The 11,476-nt window shown below is 39.3% G+C and overlaps 1 long non-coding RNA gene across 1 annotated transcript; it reads left to right on the top strand.

Annotated features, from left to right (window-relative positions):
* The first annotated feature begins 6,708 nt into the window (after positions 1-6,708).
* Positions 6,709-10,372, top strand: LOC138598629 (uncharacterized). Its single transcript, XR_011308645.1, has 4 exons — positions 6,709-6,933; positions 7,095-7,109; positions 7,373-7,458; positions 8,702-10,372. It is a non-coding gene; the product is annotated as an uncharacterized lncRNA (long non-coding RNA).
* The last annotated feature ends 1,104 nt before the right edge of the window (positions 10,373-11,476 follow it).

Here is an 11,476-nt window from a genome sequence, read left to right as displayed (position 1 = left end):
CCAACATTTTATGTTCAAAACACCTTTTACCTGGTATCTAAAATGCATTTATGATATGTGACTGCAATGTTACAGCACGACTCTCTGCGCTGCTTTCATCTTTATTCTCTGTCCAACAACAATTTACTCATCCCTTAAAACTTGAAAACCACCATTCCAGGCTCCATACGTAATGAAACTCATTATACAACAGATAATTCTGATCAAGTAATCTGATTGGACAAGTGGCATGACATGAGATCTAATATAACAACATCACTCCGCCTCAGCCAGGTGTTCTGAATGCTGTTAATGAACATCACAGCAGACAGTTTGTTGTGTGATTCAGAGGTTCAGCTTGATTAGTCAAGACACTCTTATTTCACTGGTTGACGATAAATTAAAACACAAAAATAAATGTTCATCATTCAAAGTAGCTGCTGCAAAAAATAATAATCTGTTGTTGATCCTACTGAGGCCTTCTGCCTAAGACCCAATCACAGCAATGTTGAGACTGTGACATGTGATATTGCTTCATTAACAGAGTAAGGACTTTAAGAATGCCGACATGTTTAAAGCAGCACAGCAGGTGGACACTCGGCGGCTGGCAGGGAATGAAATGAAAGAAAAAGGGTTTGATGGCGTCAAAGGTTCAAGTTTAAAGATAACTCTTTACTCTAACTGGTCGGACCTGAATCAAGACTTGTTGAAAACAAAAGTGAAAGAACAAGCAATACACAAGGAAGGCATTTCTTATTTAAAAAGCAAAAGGGTGAAAGATTAATATACTTTGATTCAGAAAAGAACAGTCATGTTAAACTTCCCATGAGAATGTGAAACAGTGAAGCTGCCTGTCACGTTCAAGTTCACTTTATCAACCATCTTATAGTTTGAGTTGCTTTCTTCTTTTGCCACAGGAGCTGGGTGCTGGCTGGTTGGTGAGGCCAAGTCCCTTCACTCAACAGTTTGAAAAGTATAAAAAACAAACACAAACATGTGGTGATGAGGGCAAGTTGGTACCCCTGGACACTTGAAGCATATACAACTATCAGCCATGGCATTATGACCACTGACAGGTGAAGTGAATAACATTATCTTGTTACAATGGCCCCTGTCATTGGGTGGGATATGTTAGGCAGCAAGAACCCTTTGTCCTCGAAGTTGATGTGTTGGAAGCAGGAATAAATGGCAAGCACAAGGATTTGCGCGACTTTGACAAGGGCCAAATTGTGATGGCTACATGACTGGGTCAGAGCATCTCCAAAACTGCAGCTCTTGAGGGGTGTTCCTGATCTGCAGCAATCTCGGATCCCATCGGCAACAGTCTGAGACGATATAGCCTCTGGGGACACAGGTGAACGTGCCGGGCAGTAAGTGATAAAAGACTTCCCATTCCGGGTGCTGCATTGTTACAGAAAGAGAAAACGTTTTCTTGTGATTTACTAAACGGGTCCCCCTTTCAATTTTAATATCACGATGCAGATTTGTAAGAAGTAAAAATTCAAGCTTTGTCAGGTCTGTCCTCAAGAGGAGAAGAACATTTTTAAAATGCCTGTTTGTTGAATGGTCGGATCGATCTGATGCATTCCAGGAAGTCGGGAAATCTGAATGCTGAGCGGCTGTCGTGGTTCAGCGTCAAGGAATTTATCTCAAGTTAAATTTAGATCTAGAACAGATTGTTAGCTGAAATTGCTGCAGATGTCTGTTTAAATTATATTAGAAGCTAAATCATCGTCAGATGACGCTGATGGGAGCCGGGATGTCTGCCTGCTTTTGCTCTCCTCACCGACCGTTTTCCTGCATACGCTGCAGCCTGCTGATACGTGATTAGTCAATATTACTCGGACTACAAGCATAGTTCAAACAGAACACTTGCCTTCCTGGAAGTCCACGTCCCTGCCTACAAGTTCTACATTTCTATGTAGAATCTGTAAATAGAGATTAGGTCTGCAGTGGTCAGTACCTACCACAAGTGGTCCAAGGAAGGAAAAACGGTAAACCGGCGACAGGGCCATGGGGACCCTGGAAGGCTGGCTAGTGTGGTCCGATCCAACAGAAGAGCTACTGTAGCTCAAACTGCTTTAAAAGTCAATGCTGGTTCTGATAGAAAGGTGTCAGAACACACAGTGCATCGCAGTTTGTTGTGTTTGGGGCTGCTTAGCTGCAGACCGGTCAGGGTGCCCATGCTGACCCCTGTCCACCACCGAAAGTGCCTTCAATGGGCACGTGAACATCAGAACTGGACCACGGAGCAATGGAAGATGGTGACCTGGACTGAGGGATCACGTTTTCTTTTACATCATGTGGATGGCCGGGTGCGTGTGCGTCGCTTACCTGAGGAAGACATGACACCAGGATGTGATGTGAAGAAGGCGAGCTGGTGGAGGCAGTGTGATGCTTTGGGCTTGTTCTGCTGGGAAACCTTGGTTCCTGCCATTCATGTGGATGTTACTTTGACACATAGCACCGACCTAAACATTGTTGCAGACCAAGTACATCCTTCATGGAAACAGTATTCCCTAATGGCAGTGCCCTCTTTCAGCAGGATAGTGCGCCCTGCCACACTGCAAACATGGTTCAGGAATGGTTTGAGGAACATGACAACAGACAGAGGTCTAGTGGAGTCCATGCCTCGACAAGTCAGGTCTCTTTTGGCGGCAAAAGGGGGTCCTGCACAATATTAGGCAGGTGGTCATAATGTAATGGCTGATGGGTGAATAAGAGGACTTCACACTGAGAAGCATCCAAGTCCCGGCATTCAATCCCAGAAGAAAAAGAATATGGCAGACCCCAATGATTAAGACAAAAAGGCTTAAAGACAAGGTAAATTGATGTATTTGACCTTGCAAAAAGCCATTTCCAGTTTTCCTTTTCCTTCATGAGCTTATTGGCAGGACCCAACATTTTATGTTCAAAACACCTTTTACCTGGTATCTAAAATGCATTTATGATATGTGACTGCAATGTTACAGCACGACTCTCTGCGCTGCTTTCATCTTTATTCTCTGTCCAACAACAATTTACTCATCCCTTAAAACTTGAAAACCACCATTCCAGGCTCCATACGTAATGAAACTCATTATACAACAGATAATTCTGATCAAGTAATCTGATTGGACAAGTGGCATGACATGAGATCTAATATAACAACATCACTCCGCCTCAGCCAGGTGTTCTGAATGCTGTTAATGAACATCACAGCAGACAGTTTGTTGTGTGATTCAGAGGTTCAGCTTGATTAGTCAAGACACTCTTATTTCACTGGTTGACGATAAATTAAAACACAAAAATAAATGTTCATCATTCAAAGTAGCTGCTGCAAAAAATAATAATCTGTTGTTGATCCTACTGAGGCCTTCTGCCTAAGACCCAATCACAGCAATGTTGAGACTGTGACATGTGATATTGCTTCATTAACAGAGTAAGGACTTTAAGAATGCCGACATGTTTAAAGCAGCACAGCAGGTGGACACTCGGCGGCTGGCAGGGAATGAAATGAAAGAAAAAGGGTTTGATGGCGTCAAAGGTTCAAGTTTAAAGATAACTCTTTACTCTAACTGGTCGGACCTGAATCAAGACTTGTTGAAAACAAAAGTGAAAGAACAAGCAATACACAAGGAAGGCATTTCTTATTTAAAAAGCAAAAGGGTGAAAGATTAATATACTTTGATTCAGAAAAGAACAGTCATGTTAAACTTCCCATGAGAATGTGAAACAGTGAAGCTGCCTGTCACGTTCAAGTTCACTTTATCAACCATCTTATAGTTTGAGTTGCTTTCTTCTTTTGCCACAGGAGCTGGGTGCTGGCTGGTTGGTGAGGCCAAGTCCCTTCACTCAACAGTTTGAAAAGTATAAAAAACAAACACAAACATGTGGTGATGAGGGCAAGTTGGTACCCCTGGACACTTGAAGCATATACAACTATCAGCCATGGCATTATGACCACTGACAGGTGAAGTGAATAACATTATCTTGTTACAATGGCCCCTGTCATTGGGTGGGATATGTTAGGCAGCAAGAACTCTTTGTCCTCGAAGTTGATGTGTTGGAAGCAGGAATAAATGGCAAGCACAAGGATTTGCGCGACTTTGACAAGGGCCAAATTGTGATGGCTACATGACTGGGTCAGAGCATCTCCAAAACTGCAGCTCTTGAGGGGTGTTCCTGATCTGCAGCAATCTCGGATCCCATCGGCAACAGTCTGAGACGATATAGCCTCTGGGGACACAGGTGAACGTGCCGGGCAGTAAGTGATAAACGACTTCCCATTCCGGGTGCTGCATTGTTACAGAAAGAGAAAACGTTTTCTTGTGATTTACTAAACGGGTCCCACCTTTCAATTTTAATATCACGATGCAGATTTGTAAGAAGTAAAAATTCAAGCTTTGTCAGGTCTGTCCTCAAGAGGAGAAGAACATTTTTAAAATGCCTGTTTGTTGAATGGTCGGATCGATCTGATGCATTCCAGGAAGTCGGGAAATCTGAATGCTGAGCGGCTGTCGTGGTTCAGCGTCAAGGAATTTATCTCAAGTTAAATTTAGATCTAGAACAGATTGTTAGCTGAACTTGCTGCAGATGTCTGTTTAGATTAATAAGAAGCTAAATCATCGTCAGATGACGCTGATGGGAGCCGGGATGTCTGCCTGCTTTTGCTCTCCTCACCGACCGTTTTCCTGCATACGCTGCAGCCTGCTGATACGTGATTAGTCAATATTACTCGGACTACAAGCATAGTTCAAACAGAACACTTGCCTTCCTGGAAGTCCACGTCCCTGCCTACAAGTTCTACATTTCTATGTAGAATCTGTAAATAGAGATTAGGTCTGCAGTGGTCAGTACCTACCACAAGTGGTCCAAGGAAGGAAAAACGGTAAACCGGCGACAGGGCCATGGGGACCCTGGAAGGCTGGCTAGTGTGGTCCGATCCAACAGAAGAGCTACTGTAGCTCAAACTGCTTTAAAAGTCAATGCTGGTTCTGATAGAAAGGTGTCAGAACACACAGTGCATCACAGTTTGTTGTGTTTGGGGCTGCTTAGCTGCAGACCGGTCAGGGTGCCCATGCTGACCCCTGTCCACCACCGAAAGTGCCTTCAATGGGCACGTGAACATCAGAACTGGACATCGGAGCAATGGAAGATGGTGACCTGGACTGAGGGATCACGTTTTCTTTTACATCATGTGGATGGCCGGGTGCGTGTGCGTCGCTTACCTGAGGAAGACATGACACCAGGATGTGATGTGAAGAAGGCGAGCCGGTGGAGGCAGTGTGATGCTTTGGGCTTGTTCTGCTGGGAAACCTTGGTTCCTGCCATTCATGTGGATGTTACTTTGACACATAGCACCGACCTAAACATTGTTGCAGACCAAGTACATCCTTCATGGAAACAGTATTCCCTAATGGCAGTGCCCTCTTTCAGCAGGATAGTGCGCCCTGCCACACTGCAAACATGGTTCAGGAATGGTTTGAGGAACATGACAACAGACAGAGGTCTAGTGGAGTCCATGCCTCGACAAGTCAGGTCTCTTTTGGCGGCAAAAGGGGGTCCTGCACAATATTAGGCAGGTGGTCATAATGTAATGGCTGATGGGTGAATAAGAGGACTTCACACTGAGAAGCATCCAAGTCCCGGCATTCAATCCCAGAAGAAAAAGAATATGGCAGACCCCAATGATTAAGACAAAAAGGCTTAAAGACAAGGTAAATTGATGTATTTGACCTTGCAAAAAGCCATTTCCAGTTTTCCTTTTCCTTCATGAGCTTATTGGCAGGACCCAACATTTTATGTTCAAAACACCTTTTACCTGGTATCTAAAATGCATTTATGATATGTGACTGCAATGTTACAGCACGACTCTCTGCGCTGCTTTCATCTTTATTCTCTGTCCAACAACAATTTACTCATCCCTTAAAACTTGAAAACCACCATTCCAGGCTCCATACGTAATGAAACTCATTATACAACAGATAATTCTGATCAAGTAATCTGACTGGACAAGTGGCATGACATGAGATCTAATATAACAACATCACTCCGCCTCAGCCAGGTGTTCTGAATGCTGTTAATGAACATCACAGCAGACAGTTTGTTGTGTGATTCAGAGGTTCAGCTTGATTAGTCAAGACACTCTTATCTTACACACGTTCAAGTTCACTTTATCAACCATCTTATAGTTTATAGTAAATTATAGTAAATTGATGTATTTGACCTTGCAAAAATACACTTGAACAATCTGAAGGGGTCTTAGCAATGAGAGCTCAATCCTGACGTAATAATCCTCTCAGGATCATCACCTGATGAAGGCTAGACCCCGGTGGATCTGGAGCTCAGTTAAAGGACTCGTGGACCTGGCGGTGAATGGGTTGGGGGGGGTTGCATCAGGCTGATAACTTAAATGACTCCTGACAAAAGCAGAGAGAGGAAAGGTCTTCAAATAAAGGAGATGATCGTCTCCCAGAGGTCGAAACCTGATTGGTTTAATTGAAAGACTGAACGTATGTTTGCTGGTTGAGCAAAAAGCTGGAAAAATAAAGAATAAAAATAAAAATTAAGGAAACATGAGAATCAAAAGCTCTCTCTCTCTCTTTATGGCAACACTTCAAAACACACATCAGTGCTCCACCCATAAAAACTCACGCATTCCAGTCAATAAACGTCATCATAGTTGCCATGTCAACAACAGGTTTTACCACATGATTTAAATACGTTTTGTTGGGTGCATATAAACCCTTGGCCAGCCGTAAATCAGTCGAACTCAACAGGCAATACAAGTAAGGAAAACTTGCTACCACAAGCAGGGGCTGGCAAAACTTGTGATCTAGAGAAAACCTAATTAATCTTATCGACCAGTAAGATATAATATAAAAACTTTAAAGATTCTGTTTTATGGGTTCCTATGGAGAACCGGCTTTGCCAGCCCCTGCTGGGGTTGGTGATAGCAGCAGACCAGGTCTGGTAAGTCAAAAGAAAATTATGTTTTTAAAATTGATTCATGAAATTCTATTTAGCTTTTGGATTTTTGTGTAAAATAGGGCAATTAAGTCCAAATTTAAAGTAGTGTAAAGAAAAAAGCAGACAAACATAATAATCACTTTCTAAATGTCTTTTATCCACAGCCTCCAGGCAAGCAGGTAACTTGTTACTTTACACTTTACATGAAAAACAACTTGTCAAAAGGTTAAAACCACTGGACAGCTCTGACAGCTGATATAGTAGTATACAGCAGAGATACTGAAATGTTGAATAAATACTTGTGTTGTTCACTATGACACGTTTGTTCTCCAACAGCAAAAGATATTTTACACTCCAGCTCTGTAGGCTTCTTCTATGCACATCATTTACACCCTGTTTAATTATCTATCTACACTTTGTAATAATCTATGTTTTTCATCAGCCGGACAGAAGAAGACAACAAAGTCCAGAATTTCCTGAAGAGATGTGTTCAACATATTCTACTGAACTGCAGCCCGTCACCCAAAGGTACGCTTTAAGAAATAAATACTGAATCTACACTGTTAAACCCGTGAAAGTAGATTGAGATAATGTGAAAGGACGGGGAACAGTTCTGGTGTGAAGCTAATCTTACTCAGGCCTTCAGCCACTTCAGTAAATGCTAAATTGCGTGTTGCTAATAAATTAATTAATTAATTACTTAATGCATTTAAAATGAATACAGTTATATATTCTTTTTTTTAAATGTTTAAAAATGTTATTTTTTTCTATCAAATAAAATTAGTTAACTTTGTCGACCTTTGTCATATTAACTGACTTTCAGGAGTTAGTTCAAGAATGAATTGTGAAAGAATTTTCTGATGTGGTATCTGGTCAGCTTAATATAAAAACAAATGTTAAAATAACTTAGGCTGGGTTGCACAAACAAGGATTCATTTTTAAACCTGATTAAATCATGGTGTAACTTTAAATTATGTTGCACCAAACTTTAAAACTAGCTTAAAATTAAGAGAGATTCGATTTAAACCTCTCATTAAACCTCAGTGTAGTTTTTACACTAAACCTAGATTAGATCTAATTGTGTTGCACCAAACCTTTAAACTCCAATTTAAAATGTGATCCAGTATTAACTTTAAACTTACACTTGAGGAGGTTTTTTAACTAAAGGACAGACTTGAATTGAGTTTTACAATGCTGCTGAATTTCAGTCAAGATACCGGTTCACAAAGGAAACCGTTTTTAAGCTGAACATGAAGATTGGACCAACTGTCAAACATGGTAGTGAAAGAAATGCAGCAGTACCACCAAAGCTCCAACTCCTGGTGGCCCAGCGATTTTATGCCAAACAATGTAGCGATAAGTTGTTACAATGTTTAGGAACACAGAGCAGCAGCTCCCTTTTTATACTTACTAGGTCCTGACAGCATGCAGATGCATTTATTTTTATTCATTTATTTATTAATCTTTTTATTTATTTATCTATTTATTTTAAATTGGGTAAGCAAGCATCTCCATATTGATTCATGTCTGTTTTATTTCCGTTTACATCAATAAACTTGGATTTACTAAACAGAGATGAGTTTTTAATTGTGCAACAGAGCTCCACTTAATTTAAAATCTGGATTTACTCATTTTAAACCTAGTTTTGCTGAACTCTGATTACAACTAATCTTAGATTAAATTAATACTTTTTGGTGCAACCCAGCCTTAATGTTTATTGAATGATTCTGTCCTGTGAATTACATTAAATTCAACCTATTTTTTTTTCTAGGGAAGAAGACCAGCACGAAGAGATACATCCCCGTGTCCTGAAGGAGACACCTTTTAGTCGTCCAGATGTTTATCTATGTCACTCGGATTATAAATATATATTTTTTGATTTAATTTACCCCATGTGCCCACACAGTAGTACTTTACACAGTAGAAATTCATCTTTTTCTTCATCATTCGAATGTATTTGCTCACACAACAAAATCAAGTCAGATTATAAACTAGGTAAGAGTTTGGATTGGGCTGAAAAGTTTATTAGAAGTCCAAATTCATATTTAGATTACATTACTAAAAAAAAACCTTTGCGGACAAATCAAGGACAGTCCCCTGAACAATTAATTCTACTGTTGAAGGACACTTTTAAAAAACAAACAAACTTAAAAAAATATAAACTTTATTATCAGGTAAAAAAAATTGTAGATGATAAAGATAATATTCCTATAATGGATTCTAAGCACCCCCTATACCCAATCTTAAAAGATAAATTGAATGAACACAGAGGAAAGAAAGAACAATTTGCCCTTTCTCTTGTTTTAATGGAAGATGGTGAAATTAAGTATTTTCCACCTGTTGAGCCACAGTATCGTAATCACAAAAATAATCCTAATAGTCCCCGCAAAAAGCACACAGTGCACAGTGAGCGAATCCTAATTGGACAATTGGATGAATTTATAGCCAAAAATGGAACCAAAGTGCGAAATATTTTATTGTATACCTACAACAGCCCATGTCTTCATAATGACTCTTGTATGTTTCTACTTGTAGAGAAAACTACTCAGTGGAATAATGAATTTGGTATCATTTCTGATGTGATATTCACAAACTATTGGGGACTATGTGCAAATACATTTGGAGATGTCACTCATTCAGACATCTCATGTCTCAAGGATACTGAAAATTACAACAAAATTAAGTTCAGACTGAAGAGTGAAAAATTCAAAGGAAAATGTGAAGCAAGTGGTATTTACATGACACTCTCTGATGATGAAGTCAAAGATGAAGAACAACAACGTGATGCTATCGAGTCTGCTCTTGGTGAGCTTATGACACTGGCTGAAAGTTCATTCGGTGTGACTGATGACCATTTGGACTGTGGATTCAAAATAATAGATGAATTCAAATTTACCCCAAAGGTTCGAGAAATTTTGAGAAACAACTGGAATAAATTGGTTGAAGGCAGTGCAATGTCAGTGATAAGGAAACAATTAAGTTTAGAATTCAACATTGCAGTTGTTAAACTGTTTAACAAAGATCTGAAGTTGTTTTTTCAGAACAGATATCATCTTGGGCTGTATCACATACCTACAGATATGTTAGAGGAAGAATAGGTTTAATATGTTAATTTTTTAATTTTAATATAAATTTGGGGGACCAATAGTAATTATTGTACTAATTACTGTTGTAACCCAAATATATTTCTGATCTTTGTTGTCTGAACTGTTTTATAAATATCTACAGTTGTTTTTTAAGAACAGATATCATCTTGGGCTGTATCACATATCTACAGATATGTTAGAAGAAGAATATGTGTAATATGTTTTTTTGAAATTGTAATATAAATTTGGGGGACCAATAGTAATTATTGTACTAATTACTGTTGTAACCCAAATATATTTCTGATCTTTGTTGTCTGCTCTGTCCGGCGCTCCTGGCAATAAAAATCTTACATTGATGTTCTGTGTGTCTGTTTTATGGTTTAATGTTAAATATATAACAAGGGGAAAAACATTTTCTCTTCTAGGGATGCTCAAACCACACAACATGATATGCTTCCTTTGTCTTTTTTTGGATAAAAAAAAGCAGCAGGTAAGAGGAAGTAGGCCGTTCACTGCATGACGATGGAATTCCTGTTAACAGGCTAGCTTATGAGAAAAGTGACGCCCTCTGTGCTTAAGGCAGGTAGATAAGTTACAGCATGTAACAACAAGAAAATAAAAGCCCAATGGCCTGAGAGTACTAAGAGACAAACCATCATATAAATAAAAGCTCTGCATTACTTTACAATAGTCTTTTTTTGTTGTTGGCAGTGAATAACCAAGTAAGGCTGAGTCACTGAGGGTTGTTACTGAAACATTGTTTCCAAGTACACAAAGTTAGGAGCACACTGATTCCATTTCCTTTATTAGTAGTTTTATTACTGATACATGACCTTGTTAGATACCATTGTCCCAGCACACATACTCTAATTGTTTTTCACATGGAGCTTTGAGAATTGGCACAAAAATATACAAATAACTATCCCTGTATACAATACTGAATTTAAAGAAAAGGGCAAATAAACAATAAATATCCAAAAATGGCATGAACACAAGATTAAAATGCAGGGTTTCTTGATAAAACTAAATGTTGATGTATGTGCCATCTTCTTTTGTTCAGTGCAAACATTAAATTAAGAAGGAAAAACAAACTTTAACTTAATAACTAATCTGAGTCGAGTACATAAAGGGATATGAATGTACTCAAACCAGATCACACTCAGTGTGGAGATTTACTACTTCATGAACGAGAAAGGACACGTAAAATATGCTTTCACTTTCATTATCAGTTATCCACACTGGTGAGGTCGGAGCCTCTTCAGCTTGCAGACAAAATGAAAAGTCATGACTAAGAGTTTTTTTTAAAAAAGCACACAAATGATTAAAACATTAAATGGATTTAAGCCCAGAGAATGTATAAGGCAAGCAAGCTCATACTGTATATACAGTCAAGGTTGTTATTTACATATTGTTTAGTAGCTCTGCCCACAGTTGAGCAGGGGTTTGTCTCCCCCTGCTGG

The sequence above is a fragment of the Semicossyphus pulcher genome, unplaced genomic scaffold (assembly GCF_022749685.1).
Source record: "Semicossyphus pulcher isolate SPU_LCO1_2020_fin unplaced genomic scaffold, fSemPul1.0.p SCAF_2, whole genome shotgun sequence".
Classification (NCBI taxonomy): Eukaryota; Metazoa; Chordata; class Actinopteri; order Labriformes; family Labridae; genus Semicossyphus; species Semicossyphus pulcher.
The sequence above is the reverse complement of the archived record's forward strand: the minus strand, read 5'-3'. Positions and strand labels throughout refer to the sequence as shown.